Source organism: Meles meles, chromosome 4 (genome assembly GCF_922984935.1).
Source record: "Meles meles chromosome 4, mMelMel3.1 paternal haplotype, whole genome shotgun sequence".
In the NCBI taxonomy this organism is placed as follows: Eukaryota; Metazoa; Chordata; class Mammalia; order Carnivora; family Mustelidae; genus Meles; species Meles meles.
In genome coordinates this window covers 4,666,178-4,687,566 of record NC_060069.1, presented here as the reverse complement: position 1 = coordinate 4,687,566, position 21,389 = coordinate 4,666,178, and the positions used below count along the sequence as shown (strand labels likewise).

The 21,389-nt window shown below is 42.3% G+C and overlaps 1 protein-coding gene and 1 pseudogene across 3 annotated transcripts in view; one reads left to right on the top strand and one right to left on the bottom strand.

Moving 5' to 3' along the window:
- NCK1 (NCK adaptor protein 1) overlaps window positions 1-21,389 on the top strand; it is an 89,668-nt gene that overhangs the window by 21,151 nt on the left and 47,128 nt on the right. The window lies entirely within an intron of this gene.
- On the bottom strand, window positions 7,677-10,891 carry LOC123940240 (annotated as a pseudogene).

Genomic DNA, 21,389 nt, shown 5'->3' with positions numbered 1-21,389 from the left:
CTTAAAGCTTATATAGAGATATAACATTAATGAATTTTTATTGAACTATTTTTAGTAGGAATTTTCTGATCTGAAAGTATGCAGAATCATAGCAAAACAATGGCAGTTCATGGGCGCCTGGGTGGCTCAGTTCATTAAGTTCTGCCTACAGCTTAGGTCATGATCCCGGGGTGCTGAGATCGAGCCCCATGTCTTCTTCCTCTACTCCTCCCCCACTGCTTGTGATCTCTGTCTCTCATTCTCTCTCTCTCTCTTTCAGATAAAAATCTAAAAAAACAAAACAAAAACATAAAAATCAATGGCACTTCATCTGTTTATGCTACTTAACCATATCCTTCTACTGAATCTTCTTCTGGAAGCGTTTATAATGCATGTGCCCCTTCGAAAGTCATTGTCTTTTAAAATAGTTTGAGTAAATTATTATTTAACATTGAAGTGAAATAAGAATATATTTAAATTGGATGCATAATTTAGTATGTCAAATTGCATTAACACCAACTGAAAGCATCTTTTTTAAGCCAGTGGAACTTGGTTTGGGATAGTCTGGAGAAATTCCAGTTGCCACAGGCTTCTGTCTCCAGGTAAACAAGTATGAGAATCATTAGCACAAGGGAAAGTGGGAGCTTTCTTGCATTCCTTTTTATTCTTATCTTTTAAAGTTTGCTCATCTTTTTGTTTTGGGAACCTTGGTGGATTAGCTGAGTAGAGTTTGGTACTAGTTCATCTTATACAAGATATTTATATACAAGATACTCATTTGTTCATATCTGATACCTCAGTCACTTTTTTCCTAAATATCTATTATAATAGAAAAAATGTTATTGTTGCCTTTCTCATGATCATTAGCAGTCTAAGAATAGAACTTTGGAATTAAGGATAAGGTAAAAAGTCAGGTAGATAAGGAAAGAAGACACAAGGGGAGAGAAAAAGAAGTTGAGATATGATTGGTGAAAAGAGCTACTTAAGTTTATCTTTCCCTTATATCAAGTTTCAACTGGCAGTGAATTACAGTTTAAAATTGCTTTGTCACCAAAATGTCCATCGAGAGATAAATGGATAAAGAAAATGTGGTGTATATATATATGTATTATGGAATATTATCCAGCCATAAAAAAGAAGGAAATCTTGCCATTTGTAATAATATTGATGGAGCTAGAGAGTATCATGCTAAGTGAAAAAAATTCAGAGAAAGACAGATACCGTATGATTTCCTTACAATGTGGAATTTAAGAAACAAAATAAACCAGGAAGGGAAAAAAAAATACACAAGCCAAGAAACAGACTCTTCACTCTGGTGAACAAACTGATGTTTACTAGAGGGAAGATTGTGGGGGGGGGGGGACGGGGAACAGGACTGGTGAAATAGGTGAAGGGGATTAAGGAGTACACTTGTAGTGATGAGCACTGGGTGATGTATGGAATTGTTGAATCACTGTATTGTATACCTGAAACTAATATTACACTGTATGTTAACTGTACTGGAATTAAAATGAATTGCTGTGTCAGTAGCATATAATTGGTGATTTTTAGGTTATTTGCTGCCTGGGAGAGACATAAATTCTGTGTTGTAAATTCAGAAATAATAATCGCTGAATTTATATCCATACAACTAATGTTGGAATTTTTAGCATTAGGTAGGAGGGTAAGGGTGGGAAGGATGACCATGTAGCATGTACCATACTAAGTATTTTAAGTATTCTTTAATTTTCATAGTCACCCTGTAGGTAGGTGTTACTAAAGCACAGGAAGGTTAAGTAATGTTAGCTCAGTGTCACACAGATAATAAATGGGAGAGCAAGAATTTATTTTATTTATTTATTTATTTATTCAGTGCAAGAATTTAAACTGGTCTGTCTGTCTGTCTTTTATTTATTTATTCGACAGAGATAGACAGAGCAAGAGAGGAAACACAAGCAGGGAGAGTGAGAGAGGGAGAACAGGCTTCCTGCTGAACAAGGAGCCTGAGTCGGGGCTCGGTGCCAGAACCCTGGGATCATGACTTGAGCCGAAGGCAGACGCTTAATGACTAAACCACCCAGGCACCCCTAAACAGTGGTTTTCTATCCTTTCGTAGTTATCTTTTATTCATCCTTTTGCTTTATTTTATAGTTCCATTCAGTCACTTGTTGGCTCAAAGGAAAAAAAAATAAGCTCTGTTGAGATATACTTCACATACTATACAATTCACCCATTTAAAGTATATGATTCAGTGCCTTTCAGTATTTTGAGTTTTGCAACTGTCATCACAATTTAGAACATTTATATCACCCCTAAAGAAACCCCAAGTCATCACCCTTTAGCCTCCTCTACTCCCAGCCCTAGGCAACCATTAATCTCCTTTCTGTCTCTCTGGGTTTGTTCATTATGGACATTTTACATAGATGAAGTTCTACAACATGTAGTTCTTTGTGACTGGCTTCTGTCCTTACCATATGTTTTTAAGGTTCATTCATGTTAAAGCATGTATCACTACTTCATTCCTTGTTATTGCTGAATAATATTCCATTGTATGAGTATTCCGCATTTTTTTTTTAAGATTTTATTTCTTTGACACAGAGAGAGATCACAAGTAGGCAGAGCAGCACAGAGAGAGCAAGGGGGAAGCAGGCTCCCTGCTGAGCAGAGAGCCTGATGGGGGGCTCGATCTCAGGACCCTGGGATCATGACCTGAGCTGAAGGCAGAGGCTTAACCCACTGAGCCACCCAGGCGCCCCGAGTATTCCGCATTTTATTTATCCATTCATCAATTGATGAACATTTGGGTTCTCCCTTTTGACTGTTAAGAATAATACTGCTGTGAACATTTATGGGCTTTTTTTATTACTGTGGTAGAATATACATAACATAAAATTGACCATTTTAACCTTTTAAAGTGCATAGTTCTTTGGCTTTAAGTATATTCACACTGTTGTGCAAACCATCACCATTTATTTCCAAGACTTTTTCATCTTCCTCAAGTGAACTGTTCATTAAACACTAAGTTCCTATTTCGTTCCTCTAGCCACCCGCCCCCCATTCTGTTTTCAGTCTCTATGTATTTGACTACTCTAGGAAATTTATATAAATGGAATCATACAATATTTGTCCCTTTTTAATTAGCTTATTTAACTTAATGTAATGTCTTCACAGATAAACATATGTTGTAACATGTAGTCAAAATTTCCTTCCTTTTTAAGGCTGGTAACATCCTGCTGATTATATATATATCCATTTTATTCATCCATACATCTGTTGGTGGACGGTTGCTTCTGCTTTTTTGCTTTTGTGAATAATGGTGTTCTGAATATGGGTGTGTAAATATCTACTGAAGACCCTGCCTTTTTTTTTTTTTTTTTTTTTTTGCTAGATCATATGATAATTCTGTTTTGATTTTGGGGGGAAAGGCTAAACTATTTTCCACAGTGGCTGCACCATTTTACATTCCCACCAGCAGTACACAAGGGTTCTAATTTCCCTAGGTCCTCTAATACTTTCTCTGTTTTGATAATAGTTGTTCTAATGTGTATGAGGTGTTATCTCATTGTGGTTTTGATTTGCATTTCCTAAATATGATTAGTGATGTTGAACACCTTTTTTGTGCTTATTGGTCATTTGTGTATCTTGTTTGGAGAAATGTCTATTCAGGTCCTTTTGCCCATCTTTTAATTGTTTTTTTATTGTTGAGTTGTAAGAGTTCTTTATATATTCTGGATATCACTCCCCCATCAGATATATGACTTGCAAATATTATTTCCCATTCCACAATAGTGTCTTTTGATGCAGAAAAGAGTTTAATTTTGAAGATGTCCAGTTTATCTGTTTTTTCTTTTATTGCCTGTGCTTTTGTGGTTAGATTCAAGAAGTTATTGTCACATCCAATGTTCTCATGCTTTTGCCTTATTTTCTTCTGTTTCATGCTTGCAGCTTATTTCAGTCTTTGATGCATTTTAAGTTATTTTTGTATGTAGTATAAGGTAACGGTTCAACTTCATGGTATAAATTTTTATGTGAATATATGTTTTCATTTATATTGGTTGTATAACTAGGAGTGGAATGTCTGGGCTATGGGGTAACTTATGTTTAAACTTGGAGGAACTGCTGAGTTGTTTTCCAGAGTGGCTCTACCATTTTACATTCCACCAGCAGTGTATGAGGGTTCCGCTTTCTCTATTGCTTTTGAAATCCAGAGCACATTACCTTCTGTCTAGCTTATTTCAAAAATTTCCTTGGCTGGCCTCTTTGGTGATAATTTCACAACTCTATCTTTCTTCTGTCCTCTTTTACCAGTTCTTAATGCTGTTCATTGTATCATAAGAGATTCGAGATGGAAGGAACTATAATCATGGAAGTTAAGCCATTCATTTTTCAATTGATAAATAAAATTTGAGGAAGAGATTTGACCCATCTCTTCCTCAAATACAGTGACATTGTCGACACTAGATACCATACTATGAATATAGCTTTCATTTTATTACATCATCGTGTTTCCCATTTATGTGTCTACAACTCTTTCCCTGTGGTTAACTAGGTCTCCTCTCCATCATCTACTCTACATTAGTCTAAAAGCAAAGAGTTGTGTGCAGGTAATTTATTTGGCAGGTGATCCTAGGGAACAAGAATTGGGACCAGAATAAATGCAACAGGAAAAAAAGAAAAGCCAGTACAAGAATGTATTACTGAGTTACTCACTGCTGTGGCAACTAAGGCTCAATCCTAGTGGGAACTTCGGAGGATCTAGATGCTCCTCCAGTTTGTGTACTTATGGATGGAGAGGAGAAAGTATTATCTGCTCTTGTTCTCCATCACTTCACAGTTGCGCTAGTGGTGTATAGATTCTTTCGCCTTCCCTTTACCACTTTAGGACTCCACACAAGAGCCAGACAAGTGGGTTGGTTCCCCATGGTGTCTTACTTTGTGGCCTCAAAAAAAGCAAATGAATCACCGTGAATTCTGTGGGGGGCTGGGGTAGTCGAAACTTGACCAGAAGCATTAGCTTTAGCTTATGACACGTGTGATGCTCAGAATAATGATGTCTCAAAGATCCTAATCCTCTAAACCTGTTAGTATGTTACCATGCATCACAAAAGGGATTTTGTAGATAGTGAGATTTTCCTGGGTTATCTGAGTGGTCCCCCTTGTAATCACAAAGAACTTTATTTTATAAGAGGTAGGCAAGAATGTCAGTCCAAGAAAGAGATATGATAATGGAAGCAGAGGTCTTCATGCTGCAGGGGCCAAGGGATAGGAGCAGCCTCTAGAGGTTGGAATGATAAGGAATGGATTTTCCCCTAGAGCTCCGGAAAGAATGCAGGCTTTGATTTTAATTCTATAAAACCTGTTTTGAAATTCTTATCTCTAGAACTTCAAGATAACAGATTTGTGTTGTTCTAAGCCACTAAATATGTGTCAGTTTGTTACCCAGCAGTAGGAAACTACTGTTAAAGCTAGCATCAAAGGACAGGTGGACAGCATGAAGATGGAATATAAGAGATTTTTTTTTTTTTTTAAAGATTTTATTTATTTATTTGACAGAGAGAGATCACAAGTAGACAGAGAGGCAGGCAGAGAGAGAGAGAGGGAAGCAGGCTCGCCGCGGAGCAGAGAGCCCGATGCGGGACTCGATCCCAGGACCCTGAGATCATGACCTGAGCCGAAGGCAGCGGCCCAACCCACTGAGCCACCCAGGCGCCCCAATATAAGAGATTTCTAATAGAATCTGCCTCCTGCTGTTGGCCTCGCCTTTGATTCTAGCTGTGTTAGCTTCCTACTGCTGTTTAGCAAATTACTACAAATCTACTTCTTGCTCTGCTCAGATCTGCTTGGACCCCACATTAATCCATCATTGAGTCACTGCGGGCTCTTCAACAGAAATAAGAAGGGTTAGTGGTGCACGCTAGTGCTGCCTGCTGCTGCAACTGATACTGAAGCAGGAATAAATACTCATTTCTTCCTTTCACCACCCATTCTAGATTTCTCTTATGCTAGGCCAGCAGTGCAGCTGCTTTAGGTTGCTTGTGATTTCTAGACTTTCATTTTTAAGGGATTTGAGCCCTTGGTTCCCTTGCCCTTTTTGGGCCAGGGTTGCTGCAACTTCCTGTTTGTTGTTGTACCAAGCATGGAAACACCCTGCGTTCCAGACAGACTGCTCCCTACCCCAGGTATGTACCACTCCTAATGATAATCAGAGTCTGTTAGCACTGCTAGTATAGTTTTTCCTTTCTTTGCCTGCTTGTCTATCAGCATGAGAATCCCCAAGTGACCCAGGGTATGACTAAAAAGTCATACCTTTAGGCTCAGTGGAACTCTGTGTGTTCTCTGGTGGGAGCATTACCTTCAGGACCTCTAATACAGGAGAGGTTTTAAATCGCTGGAATGGGAAACTCAGATTCCACAAGTGAGTTACTGGGATTGATGGAGAAAAGAGTCAGTCCAACTTCTGTGCCTTGGTTTCTGGACTCACGCATTCTAGATATCAGGGATATGACACCATAGCCATTGTTTCAGCCCATATCCTGCATCCTAGGAGACCAGCAAGGTGAATGTGTAGCTGAACTTTGAGTATAATTGATCATTCTGCTAGTCTGACAGATTACTAGTGATGTGATATGTGTAGGACCAGTGGATGCCATATCAGATACTTCACCATTAAATAGATGTTTTGGTTTGGGGCGATGTTGAGATGGATTTTGGTAAACATTTTGAAGCTGTTGGATGATGGTGCTGGGCAGAGGTACTATGAATATTGAGGGACACTTTGGTCAAAGAATGCAGTCCCATGTAAGTACGTGTAAATTCTGCTGCCTTTCAGAATGTAAGAGTTCCAGTCCCGTCATGCCACCTGTTCAGCTCTATGTCTGAGAAGTTGCTATTGGTATTCTGCAATAATCCCAGTCCTCCTAGAAATCAGTCAGTTTTAATAACTTTTTTATTATATTTTTCAAAAGTAAGTTATGTTTTTGATAACAGAGAATCTGATGACCAGGAGTTTTACATTTTAATATGGTCAGCTAATATTTCATTTATAAGGAATTCAAGAAAAGGTAAACTGTAGTGACAGAAAGCCCATCGGTAGTTGCCAGTGGGGAGAGAATTGGCTGTAAAGGGGCACAAGGGAACTTTTCAGGGTGATAAAAATGTTTTAGAGCTTGATTGTGGTATAGGTTACACAATTTTGCTCATTTGCCAAAACTCATTAAAGTTTACACTTAAAATCAATATAGATTATGTCTCACAGCTTATTTTAAGGAAGGAAGAGGATTTAATGTACTCATTTGTTAACTTTTTCCATATTAGTGTTTTCCTTTATAGTTAATTTTTGATTTCTAGATTTGAGAAAGTCTTCCCTTCTTTGGGATTTTTTTTTTCTTTTTTCTTTTTGAAACAGAAGGCACTTTCTGGGGGCTGACTGGCCGGCGGGGCAGGGCGGTGCCCAAGGAACTGGCCACTGGGCAGGGGCAGGAGGGGGCCCAGGGGCGCCCCTCCAATGGGCCCTCTGGCCGGGCCGCGTCCTCAGGCCCAGGGCTTGAGGTGGGGGGAGAGGGTGGTGGTGGGGTTCCAGGGCTGGGGCGGGCATGGGTGGAGCCTGGCATGCTGCCTCCGCGGCTAGGGCGTTCCCTCCCCGCTCCCCGCATGCTCCCCTGCCTGGGGCGCCCCGGAGGCTTGGCTCTGTCCCCACCCTCAGTCCTTGGGCCCCCGTGCTATAGCACGCTCTCCGTGAAGCTCGTGTCCAGGTGCTGGATGAGCACGTGGAGGAACGACATCTCCTTGCGTGTGTTCTCGAAGATGATGTGCGGGTCGTCTGATCGGCAGCGCAGGCAGTTGGGCGCCATCACCATGGCCAGGTTGCTGACGTCCATCTTGGTGATGGCCACGTTGGTGGGCTGCACGAACACCTGAAGGAAGCAGATGAGGTAGCACAGCGCCATGTGGTTGACACGCGGCGGCCTCGGGGTTCTCCTCGTGCGCAAAGCACTGCTCGTAGAACTCGTGCGGGATCAGGGGCTCCTCCAGCCCCCGGTACCACAGTTTCAGGGGCGAAGCAGGGATGTGGGGGTCCTGCAGGCCGGTGGGCACCTTCTACTGGTTGACCTGCAGCTTCAGGGCGTTCACTTCATCAGTGTCCCCAGGGACTCTGAAGATGCCTTCTGTCTGGTGGCTGTTGAGCGCCAGCACCTCCTCAGACAGACGTGTCTGTACCAGGGCAGCTGCCGCTCCGGGTTCCGCTCCTTCTGCATGCTCATGACCTCCTGCAGGGCGCTGCCAAAATGGACGGGCTGAACACAGCGTTCTTGGCATGCGGGATTTTCTCCACGTTGGACTTCAGCCCCTTCTTGGCTCCAGTCAGGGCTGCTTTCTGTAGCTTGTGGTAACAATACTTGGCGTATGTGCTTATCGCCACCCCTTTGGTGTCATTGACGGGGTCCATGTGCCGGTAGATGTAGCCCTCCAGGTAAGAGTGGAACTTGGGTGTGGGTGGGAAGAAGGCCACCCAGATGGCCATGAGCTCCCAGCCGCGGGCCAGGCTCTCGAGGCGGAAGTTCTCCGTGGTCTGCCGGCACAGCTGGATGTACAGCTCATCCCGCAGGCCCTGCACGCTCCAGCCCTTGGCGGCTATCTCCAGGGCCATGTGCAGTGGGTCGGCCTTGGCGTGCCGGTCACCCATGTACATCCGGATCAGTTTGAAGATCTCACAGGCCTTCTTCACGTGGCGGTCGCTGGTCACAATCATGGGCTTCTTGATGGACTCACTGCTCCAGGCCAGCATGTTAGCGATGGACACCTTCCGCCGGAAGAGGCCCTGGGTGTGCGTGGTGAAGTGCTTGGAGGCCCAGTTCTCGATGTCGGTCTCTTGAGGATGGCTTGCGCAGTGTGAAGGTGGGGAACACACAGCTGGCACTGGGCATGACGCTGCAGGCCTGCTGGCTACTCTCAGATTGGGCACAGGAGCCGAGATCCTTGGACTGTGAGGGGTGAAGGTAGGGCTCTGGTGAAGCCAGGTTGGTCCGCACGGAGACGCTTTTCTCAAGCAGGATTTGGGGGAAAGCCAGCCTCTCCAAGGCGCCCCTTTGCCAGTGCTTGCCATCCTGCTGGGCCAGCGCCTCATCCTCACTGAAGGCACGCACCATGGGCCCCGGCATGGGCAGGGCACAGCGCCCTCGCTCTCGTAGCCTGAGCTGTCCTGCTGGGAGTCCCAGCTGCCCCGCTGCTTCATGTGGAATTGGGCCTGCTGCGCCTCTCAGGCCCGCTGTGCCTGCGCCAGGAAAGGCTTGGCCTCGCCTGTCTTGCCCTCCACACGCTTTAGGGGGGCCAGGATGGGCCCGCACAGAGGCCGCTCCTTTGCCAGGGGCTGCTCCCTGAGGAGGTTGCGGTCCCCGGGACCTTCAGTGGACGGGGTGGTGGGGGCGTGGCACAGAGAAGGGTTCCTGCTCTTCCTCTTGTGTGTGCCCGGGGAGCTGATTGAGGACATGGTGTCCTGCTGGCTGGACCAGGACATAGTGTCGTCCTGGGCCTGGGGCACCTGCATGGTGGCTGGGTGTGCTGCGGCTCTGGCTCCTCCATGCTGCTGTAGTCCCTGGAGGAGACCCCCAGGCGCTGGTCCCGCAGCAGGCAGGGGCTGGGCTGCAGGGGGAGCGAGCCTCCTCCAGGACTGGGAGCGTCCTTGTGCCTCAGGCCCACGTGCAGCTTGGGGCTGGAGCCTGCCTGCTCCACGTACACCAGCTGCCGCATGTACTCCGTGCCCGCAGGGCTGTACTCCAGGCTCAGGAAGCAGTCAGGGCACTCTGCCTGGTCAGCACCAGCTGCTGGGAGGACGAGGAGGAGCCCTGCTTGGGAGACTGGGGGAAGGGGGTTGGCTTGCGGCCTGGAGACCGCTGTGGTGAGCTGGCCTGGTAGCCTCCGCCAGCCTCGTACTGGACATCTATGGGGGGCTCATCGTAGATGGGGGCCTGGTACTCCACGGGGGGCTCCTCGTAGAGCGGGGGTTCCTAGGTGTAGCGTGGGGAGGAGATCTGGGAATCACTGGTGGGCTTTCGTGGCTGGGCCAGCAGTGGGGAGCAACTCCCTAGCTCAGCCCTCTTCAGGAAGGGTGAAGGCTGCTGTTCAGGAAAGAAGACGGGGCCGTCAGAGTCCTGGCGAACATCTGTAGGCTGGGCGACTGTTGCCCACCTGAGGGTCTGCGGGAGCGGCTGCGAGCATGGCTGTCTGGGGCGTAGCCATTGCCCTGGGAGGAGAGGAAGCTGGGCTCCCCGTCCGCAACTTTGATGAGCATGTGCTCCTTGGTGCCCAAATTCCACCGAAGTGAGGAGGTCCTGTAGTGAAGAAGCTGGCCATCCATGTTATAATCCCGGTAAATCTCATAGTCCTTCTCAAGGCACACTCCTGGTGGGGAAGAGCTGCCGCTCTCCTCCTTCAGAACCCCAAAGGCTCCTGTGCCTTCTTGCCAGCGTCCAGCTCAGGCTCCAGGGACGAGCTGGTGCTGCCCTCACAGCTGACGCTGTTGGCCCTCCCGGGGCTGTTCTCCGCCGAGGCGCAGGGGGACTCAGTGTTCTGCTTCAGGGTCTGCAGCTTGGCGAGGTGGATGATGTCGCGGTCCTGCGGCCGGTGCCACACGGTGCGCTGGGTGCTGGCATTGTAGTAGTAGAAGCGGGACGTGTTGGGGTCAAACAACTCCCACCACTGGTTCCCGCTGGTGCGCTTGATGCTGACGCCAGCGGGCGGGTCCCACACGCACTCCCCGGTGACCAGGTTGGCATACATGCGCTCATGGGTGCGTGGCTCAGTGACCTCCACCCACTCCAGCCTCGTGCTCGACCCTGCAACCCGGGGCTCCTGCGCTCCAGCGTCATGGCTCTCACATTCATCATTCCTTGTCTGGGACATCGCAGGCTCTCCTGGCGACCCAGGGGGACAGAAGTCAGCGGCTCATTGGGGCTCCCTGCCAGTGTCAGTCAGGAAGGCACCACCCTCACACCCGGCCCCGTGGCCTTGGCCCCTCGCCCCAGCCCCCTTTGGGATTTTTTTCCCTGATTTCCCCATCATATTAATTTCTGTTCTTTATTTCCCTTATTGTCTTGAAAAACTGCTCCTCTACAGCTCTAGTCTCATCTTCTTTCAGTTATTGATGTCACAAAAATACATCTTTAAATATTTGTGTGTCCAAACATATAGACTAGTAATTGTGTGGTTTTTTAAAAGACTTTACTTACCTGAGAGAGAGTGCGTGCATGCGCAAGTGGGATGGGGGTGAGCAGAGGGAGAGGGACAAGTAGACTCTGTGCCGAGTGTGAAGCCTATTGCAGGGCTTGATCTCAGAGCCCTGAGATCATGACCTGAGCCAAAATTTAGAGTCAGATGCTCAACCACCTGAGCCATCAAGGCTACACAGGCCACCCAATAATTGCTATTTTTTTTTTTTTAAAGATTTTATTTATTTATTTGACAGAGATCAGGCAGAGAGAGTGAGAGGGAAGCAGGCTCCCTGCCGAGCAGAGAGCCCGATGCGGGACTCGATCCTAGGACCCTGAGATCATGACCTGAGCCGAAGGCAGCGGCTTAAACCACTGAGCCACCCAGGCGCCCAATAATTGCTATTTTTAATGCATTAGTCTTTTGCATTGTATAGAAAGCAAAATGTAGAGTTACAATAATAGTCATTTTAGACAAATAAGTGTTTTTAAAAGTTGTTTATTAGTGTCTTAAGTCATATAGAAAACAAAAAACAGTTACAAACTGAATTTTCAGTAATTCCATCTTTTATGCCCATGTGTTTACCTTTATTGAGATCTTTATTTCTTAACATGATTTTGAATTATTGTCTAGTATCCTTTCATTACAACTCAGGAAGTACTTCCTTTACATTTTTTTTTCAGGGCAGTCTGGTAGTGACAAACTTCCTCTGCTTGTCTGGGAATGTCTTAATTTCTTCCCTCACTTTTGAAGTCCAGTTTTACTGAAAATTGGGTTTTAGTTGACTGTTTTCTTCTTCCAGGATTTTGAATATGTCAACCTACAGTCGACTCTTGAATAACATAGTTTTGAATTATGTGGGTCAGCTTATATACAGATATTTTATAGTACATTACTGTAAATGTATTTTCCTTATTTATTTAAGAATGAGAGAGTGGGGGAAGAGCAGAGGAAGAGGGAGAGAGAGAATCATAAGCTGGGTATGGAACCTGACACAAGAGTTTCAACTCACAAGCCTGAGATCATGACCCAAGACAAAATCAAGAGTCGGATGTTTAACAGACTCAGGCCCCAGGCGCCCTGTCCTCCCTTATGATTTTTTAAAATAACATTTTCTTTCATCTAGTTTAGTTTATTTTAAGAATATGATATGTAATATACAAACTATGTGTTCATCAACTGTTTATGTTACTGATAGGCTTCTGATCAGGAGTAGCCTGTTAGTTGTTAAGTTTTGGGGGTGTCAGAAGTTGTACATGGGCTTTTGACTGTGTAGGCGTCAGGGCCCCAATCCCTGAGTTGTTCAGTGGTCCACTGGACTGTCTTCTGTCCTCCAATTTCTTTTCTTTCTTTCTTTCTTTTTTTTTTTTTTTAAAGATTTTATTTACTTATTTGACAGAGAGAGACACAGTGAGAGGGAACACAAGCAGGGAGAGTGGGAGAGGGAGAAGCAGGCTTCCCACTCGATCCCAGAACCCTGGGATCATGACCTGAGCTGAAGGCAGACACTTAACAACTGACCCACCCAGGCGCCCCTATCCTCCAATTTCTAATGAGAAATTTCTTGGTGATCTTATTGAGGATCCCTTGTGTGTAATGATTCACTTCACTCTTGTTGCTTTCAGGATTCTCTTTGTCTTTCTGTGTTTTCATTTATAGTTTATCTCAGTATAGATTTCTGAGTTTATCCTGTTTGGAGTTTGTTGAGCCTCTTAGATGTTTTGTTTATTTTTAAAAAATTTTATTTTTAAAATTAAGCTCAAGATCACAGCCCAAGATCTAGAGTCCCATGCTCCACTGACCTTGCCAGCCAGGTGCCCCTAGCTTCTTGGATGTTTAAATGCATGTACTTCATCAGATTTGGGAAGTTTTTAGCCATGTTTCTTCAAATAATCTCTTTGGCCCTTTAGTCTCCCTCTTTTCCTTCTCATTCTCCCACAAGGCGTCTGTTGGTTCTTTTCTTGGTATCCCACAGATCCTATTCTCTGTTTACTTTTCTTAAGTCATTTTCTTTGTATTCTTCAGGTTTGATAATTTCAGTTGCCCTGTCTCCATGCTCTGATTCCTTCTTTCACCTGTTCAAATCTGCCTTTAAATCCCTCTGGTGAATTTTCATTTTTGTCATTGTACCTTTCAGCTGGAGAATTTCTTAGGTTTTCTATTTCTGCAGATATTACTATTCTGTTCATACATCGTTTTCTTTACTTTCTCCACATCTTTCTTTAGTTATTTGAGTATCTTTAAGATGTTTGTTTTAAAGTCTTTGTTTAGTGGGTTTGTTAGCTCTTCTTTCTCCAGGATGGTTACTGTTGGTTTTTCCCTTTGAATGGGCCACACAGTTCTGTTTCTTTATATCCCGTGTGTGTGTGTGTGTGTGTGTGTGTTTCTGTCTTTGGTTGTTGAAAACTGCATACTTGAATCTAATAATACGGTGAATCTGAAAATCAGATTGTCCCTCTGCAGGTTTTGCTGGGTTTTTGTTTTTATTGTCGTAGGCTGTCTCTTTGCCAGGAATCACTTTGAGGTATAAACTTAAGCTTTCCTCAGCTCTTCACTGAGCTTGTGCCTTTTTCTGGATATGTGTTGTGGTGATTTTCTTAATCCCCTTCTTACTAGTCCTTTATTGTCTAGCTTCTGAAAGGAGAAAGTTAAAAAAGACACCAGCTCTTTAGATTTCCCTCAGCCTGAGGGAGAGGGGCTTACATAATGTGTGTGTGTGTGTGTGTGTGTGTGTGTGTGTGTGTGTACACACACATCAGTGATTGCCTCTTTGTCAGCACCTCAGTGATCAGATGCATCATGCAGCTGTCAGCACATAGATTCCTGATATTTGCATGACAGGATTCTGACTGCTCACCTTACCTCTTGCAAACCACCCTTCAAACTAATAATGTACAGCTACCTGGCATGTGCCTGGGAAGTGGAAGATGTGTAGCCCTTGCTGAGTTAAGAGCTGAAATTAACCAAAATTTATAGTCCAAGAAGTTTCAAGCCTTGGAGTAGACTCCGGAGTTCTGAAATAGTTAAATCAGACAGATTCTGCTAGTAAGTTGTTGTGTAGGTGAAGAGACAGATTCTTGGTGCTTCCTACTCCACCATTTCCCAGAATCTCATAACTTTACGGAAGAAAGTTTCGTTATAGTTTTGAAGACTTCTTAATCTTTTTCCCGTTGTTTTCCAGATTAAAATAACATTTTCTTTCCTCTAATTTAGTTTATTTTAAGAATATGGTATGTAATATTTCTAATGAGAAATTAGAAATACATTTGAGACCTTTTACTTAGTTTTTAAGTTTAGATAGCAAACACTTGAAGGAGGGATTCTTGTTTCTGATCCCTTTTTTTTTTTCTCCCTAAGAAGAAAACTAAATGCTTCCAACTGAAAGACTGGAAGAGTGTGAGACTGGAAATGGAGACACCCCTTAAGAGGCAATTGCTTTTGTTACTATTACTAAGGCAGTGGTAGTGAGAATGGAGATACATGGATTCATTTGAGTCCTATGAAGGAGGTGAAAAGGACATGACTTGAAATGAGGGGATTGACTGAGTAGGCATTCATTAATCCACATAACTGTATTAATTAATGGTGGTACTGTTTACTGAATTACAGAATACAGAAGCAGAAACTCCTAAGGAAAATGTAGTTAAGTGCTAGGTGCCTGTGAGATAGGTAAGTACAGTACTTCAGAAAGCATTTTCATACCTAGGAATTTTAAGTAATAGTGTACTGGTTCCTGGTAACTCCCGTAGGTCCTATTGCATGCATAAGCCAAAAGGTAACAGGAAGTCAATAACATGGAGGGTAAGAGGGGGAAATAGATTTAAGCACAGCAGTTAATGTGAAAAATACTCAAATGTTATGATTAATTGCATATTAAATATGTCTGAGAGTTTAGGTTATCACAAGTTTAGCATGTATATGTTAGGAGAATATGGTTGCTGAATGATGATATAATCTAAGCCTTATTTACACTGTATGGCATGGGGAATGATAGTTCCACTGTCCCCTATGCTTTGTGTTTTCTTTTGGAAATATGTACAACTTGGAGCAACACTTTTAAGAAATACAGTAATTAGAGTCTGTTACAGAGTAACAACTGGAACAGCAAAGTATTAAGATGATGAAAAAATTAGAAAACACAGTACAAATCTGGTTTTATTTAGTCCAGATAATTTGAGGAGATAGTTTTGATATTGATTGTAGTTTTGATGTAATTCAAGAGACTTTCTTGATATAATTTGATTCAGTTATCTCATTTTACAAATAAGAAAATGGAGTTTTAGTTAATATGACATTCCCTGACTCAGAGTTAATAGCAGGGCAGTTTAATGGCAATCCCAGTTTGTTAAGTATATTTTATCTATAGGAACAGTGAAGCAGGGCTGGGACTAGAGTCAGACAAGCAAGTTGCCTAGGGTACAAAATTGAAGGAGGTTGTCACTCTTAAATGCAGACCCTGCACTTTCAAGATCTTTATTTATCAGAGTAATATTTGAAGATGGTTTAAAATGTCAAATAGTTACAGGAGATACCTCCTAGCCCTGCAAATTAAGGATAGCCCGAGGAAGCTAGGTGGAGTGATGATGGTAGAAGAGAATTATCCCTCAAGACCTAGCCCTCGGTGTACGGTGTATGATGTTGGCAAGTACCTGCGAAGCATTACTTCACTTTTTGTGAGAACAGTGTGGGGTGCTCTATCTTTAGGCCAGGATTGGTTCCTGTACTCCTTTTGAAAAAATATTTTATTTATTTATTTATTTATTTGAGAGAGAGAGAGAGAGAGAGAGAGAGATCGATCACAAGTAGGCAGAGAGAAAGGGGGAAGCAGGCTCCCTGCTGAGGGGAGAGCCCGATGTGGGCCTCTATCCCAGGACTCTGGGATCATGACCTGAGCTGAAGGCAGAGGCCCAACCCACTGAGCCACCCAGGTGTCCTCCTCTGTGCTTTTAAAGCTGTTTTCATCCACAGCCCCTTGGGAGTTCTCTCAGCTCCCAGTCTAGGACATACCTCTCATTCCTTTTTTTTTTTTATAGCTCACACAGCCAAATAATGGAAACAATTTGGGGGTTAATAGTAACAAGGACTCAAGAGATTAACCCAAATCTGCTTTTACTGTCATGGCCTTTTTCTGTAGTTTCTGACTTCCATTTTGTTTTTGAGAGTGCAGTTACCTAGTTAAGCTGCATTCCCCTTAAGTAAAGGACATGTTTATTTATGAGGGTATTTACCCCCAGCACTTAGGGGTTAGAGGCTGTCTAGGCTGAATAAAACCCTTACTTCCATGTGTCAGGAGGATAATTTATATTTCCCAGAACCTCAGTGGATGACACATGGAGTATACAAGCTGTCCTCGGAATATTAGTGGTTCCCTTTTTTGGTATTACCCTAGGTAAGGAGAATAAAACCAGAAAGTACAGCCTTGTCGTAGAACTAATGGGTATAAAGCTTTGCTGCCTCTCTGGACCTGTCCTTTTTATACCTGGTGCCTAGCTTGCCTCCTTAGGACCATTATATTAGTTGTTCTTTAGGCCTTTGGAGTTCAAGACAGGACATTTGCTTTTATATTATAATTTAAAATAGGTGGATTCTGGGAACTAAGAGTTTATAAAGTAAAAAGATGGGTGGTTTTATTGGCTCAATCAGAGGTAGCTAAACATATATAAAAAGTAGCAGTATATTGGATCTAGTTTACAGATGCAGTTGGCATAGTTTGTGATGCTGACGGGAGCAGAATAAGTTTAAGATAAGTCAGCATTACAGATGAAGTTATATTAGCACGAAATAGAGCTTTTCCCACTAGCATGTAAGCTCTGTCAGGACAGATGCAGCTTTGCAAGCTGGTTAGCTCATACTCTGCCTTGTACACAGTAGGGCCCAAAGATAAATAATAAACAAGTTGAAAGCTTGGTAAAATCAGTGATTTCGTTGCTTATAAGCTCCATGTAGTGTTCAGTGTTAGGTTACATTAAACCTATTCCAGAGTTTAACCACACACACACAGTTGTTAAATTTGGGAATATCTGTACTTGCTAGTATTTGGGTTTCCTTAATCTCCATCATTTTTTTAAATACTTGTTTTTGCATTTTTCTTATATCTGAAGTCTTTTAGAGTTTTCTTTTTTCTTTTAAATTTGATACTCTAGGGGCGTCTGGCTGACTCAGTTGGAAGAACATGCAACTCTTGATCTCAGGATTGTGAGTTGGAGCCCCATGTTGGGTATAGAGATTACTTAAACCTAAAAAAAAATTTCTGATACTCAGTCTGTTCAGGTACCTGTTATCATATATTGACCCTATTTGTTTGTTTTAACAGAAAAGTAATTTTAGTTTATGAAATGAAATATCCCGAGATAGGTTCTGGGTTGAGGAATAATTAGATTTGGAAGCTGAAAAAATGGACTCTAATCTCTGTGGCCCTCTCACCTTCATTGTCAGGTTCTATATGGTGCCATTTACTCAGCTCTCAGGTTTAAGTCTGTTGGGAAAAGAGTAAGTTCCTTCCCAGTAACCCCTGTATGCATCCCAGGAGTCTTTCTGAATGAACAACTTGAGTTTTAAGCCCATTCGTCACTAGTCACAGGAATTAAGGGAATTTAATATTATGATTGGCCATGTGTGAATTGCATATACTACCCCTGAATTCTTGGAACTCCACGTAAAGAATGTCAAAATAGAATTAGTGTTGGGGATGGAGACGATAGTTTCTGAAGAGGAAGCTGAGGTACTGTTATGAAAAGAAGAGAAAATGGATACTGGTATAGCTTAAAAGTCAGCTAGCTATTTAACACTTTGATTGACTTAGTTTTGATTTTCAAGGGATCAACAAGGTTTTCCAAATTAATTTTTTGAATTATCAAAGTAATAATTGAATGTCGATTAAACTTTCAAATAGTGCTAAAAGACCTATAACAAAAGTAACAGTCCTTTGTTTTCTTCCCTCTTTTCCCTCCTGCATGTCTCAAGAAGTAATCACTTAAAACTTTTTAAGCTGTTGCTACTGATACAGCTCAAAAAGTTTAGTGATTCTTGAGGCAAGGGCGTAGAAAAAGGAAAGCAAAGAACTGGATAGTTTCTGAAGAGGAAGTTGAGGTACTGTTACGAAAAGAAGAGAAAATGGATACTGGTATAGCTTAAAAGTCAGCTAGCTATTTAACACTTTGATTGACTTAGTTTTGATTTTCAAGGGATCAGCAAGGTTTTCCAAATTAATTTTTTGAATTATCAAAGTAATAATTGAATGTCGATTAAACTTTCAAATAGTGCTAAAAGGCCTAATGACAAAAAGCAGTTCTTTGCTTTCCTTTTTCTACGCCCTTGCCTCAAGAAGTAATCACTAAATTTTTGAGCTGTATCAGTAGCAACAGCTTAAAAAGTTGTAAGTGATTACTTCTTGAGACATGCAGGAGGGAAAAGAGGGAAGAAAACAAAGGACTGTTACTTTTGTTATAGGCCTTATAGCACTATTTGGTATTTAAACTATGTTCATGTATTACTTTAATAAATAAAAAACAGGGGCGCCTGGGTGGCTCAGTGGTTTAAGCCGCTGCCTTCGGCTCAGGTCATGATCTCAGGGTCCTGGGATCGAGCCCCACATCGGGCTCTCTGCTCGGCAGGGAGCCTGCTTCCCTCTCACTCTCTCTGCCTGCCTCTCAGCCTACTTGTGATCTCTCTCTGTCAAATAAATAAATAAAATCTTAAAAACAAACAAACAAACAAACATATAATTGTTAGTATTATCTCCTGATTCATTAATTTTAGACATCTACTGATTTTCTGTTAAGATAAGGGAAGGTGTGTGGGGGTGTGTGTGTGTGTAGTAAGCTAGCTCTTCACTCAACGTGGGCTTGAACTCACAACCCCGGGATTGAGAGTCAAATGCTCTGTCTACTGAGCCAGACAGGTGCCCGCATTTATTTTTTTAATCTATCTTTCTTAGCCCCATTGTCTTGATAATGTATATTCATATTCAGCATTTTTATCATTATGACTATATAAACATATAGTTTATAGCTGACCCACCTCCTACGATTAACTTGTCTTTTTTGTGAATTTATTTTTTCTGAAATTTACAAGAAATTTGTATGGTTCACGTTTAAAATTTTTTTCATTGTTTTTGAATTTATAGCTAAGTCTTCCCACACTCTCCAGCATTTCTATAAAATTTGTATTTGTATATAATTTTTCACATAGTCCTGTCAGAATTAACTGTACCAGGTTTTTGGTTTTTTTTTTTCCCCTGGAATCTTACTCCAAGACTATTCAAAACTGCTTCAGATCTTAATTTACTTTTGCTAGCATTCTGGAAATTCCTTTTGCTTTTCTTCATTGGTTTTCCTGCTTCTTAGATCCTTTGTGTTCTTTTTTCTTGTTTTACTCTTTTGTTTTGCTGGGACATATCCTCTGGTTTTTTTCTTAAGTCAAAGTGAATTGGAATTAAATTTTTTGAGAATGCCTGTCCAAAAATGACTGTTCTTCTCTTACACTTAATTTTAATTGGTAGCTTGGCTGTATTTGGGAGTTATCATTTAAAGAGTTTCAGTTTTGCAAGATGAAAATTGTTCATGAGATGGATAGTAGTTGTGGTTGTACAGTATTGTGAATGTACTTAATGCCACGGAACTCAACACTAAAAATGGTTCAGTTGGTAAATTTTATTTGTATTCTGTTAGTTAGCTAGGGCTGCCATAATAAAGTATCATGGACTGGGTGGCTTAACAGAAATTTATTGTCTCAAAATTGTGGTTGCTGGTGTCTAAGGTCAAGTTGGCATCAAGTTTGGTTTCTTCTGAGGGCCTCTTTCTTTGACATAATATAGATGGTTGTCTTCTCCCAGGGTCTTCATATGATCTTCCCACAGAGTGTGTCTGTGTCTAATCAGCTTTTCTCACAAAGACACTAGTCATACTGGATTAGGTCCTACCCTGATGACTTCATTTTACTTAATTACCTCCTTAAGGGCAGAGTCACATTCTGAGGTACTAGAGGATAGGATGTCAGCATCTGAATTTTGTAGGGGAAAAAATTCAGACCAGAATATGTACCACAGTTGTAAAGATAGTACATTAAAAACGTACTACAGAGGCACCTGAGTGGCCCAGTTGGATAAGTGTCTGCCTTCAGCTCAAGTCATGATCCTAGGGTCCTGGGATTGAGTCCTGCATTGGGCTTCCTGCTCAGCAGGGAGTCTGCTTCTCCCTCTTTCTCTGCGGCTCTACCTGCTCATTCAATTTACTTTCACTCTCAAATAAATAAATAAAATCTTTAAGAAAAAAAAAATAAGTACAGTCAATCATCCACCCATTTATGTTTAGGTGCCTAGTAATACAATAAGGGTTAAATCAGTTAATGGTTTACATTTGTGGTATTAATTATGACATTAAATTCTTCATTATGTTATTTTTTCATAGTTGGTTTATACCATAATTGCTCATCATTTAGCAATTTTAGCAAGAGTATTATATTCCTTTTATGTTAGTAGTAACGTATGGCTTTTTCTTTAGATTATATAAAATGTAATATTCTTCAGATTATAGAATGGCGATATGTTCCTTTTTTTTTAAAGATTTTACTTATTTGACAGACAGAGATCACAAGTAGGCAGAGAGGCAGGCAGAGGTCCAGATGCCGGGCTCAAACCCAGGACCCTGAGATCATGACCTGAGCCGAAGGCAGAGTTTTAACCCTCTGAGCCACCCAGGCGCCCCTAGAATGGTGATAATGTTTTTAAGGTGATCTTGGTACAGGTTATTGTAATTCAGAGTAATAAGTAAAATTTTGTGATACCTGACAAAATAATCCATAGGGAGTAACAGTTTATGTATTGTAAGGCATTAATTAAATAAGTTGTTGAGAAATAGAATTACAGTTGATATTTTTTGAAGATTTATTTTAGGGGGGAGGGGCAGAGGGAGAGAGAATCCTGAAGCAGACTCCCCACTGAGCGGGGAGCCTTATCAGGGGCTCAATGCCAGGATGCTAAGATTATGACCTGAGCTGATATCAAGAGCCAGCCACTTAACCAACTTAGCCACCCAGGTGCCCTTGCCATTGATATTTTTTGAGATCATGTTTGCTTGATACGCCTTTCTTTACTTTCAGGCCTTCACTGTATGTCCTCCTAGTCTATAACTACTCAGTAAACATTTTGTCAAATGAATAAATGATTAAGTTTTGATAATGCACAGGACTTTTGCCTGTGTTGTATTTTGTGTTTGCTTATATTGGAT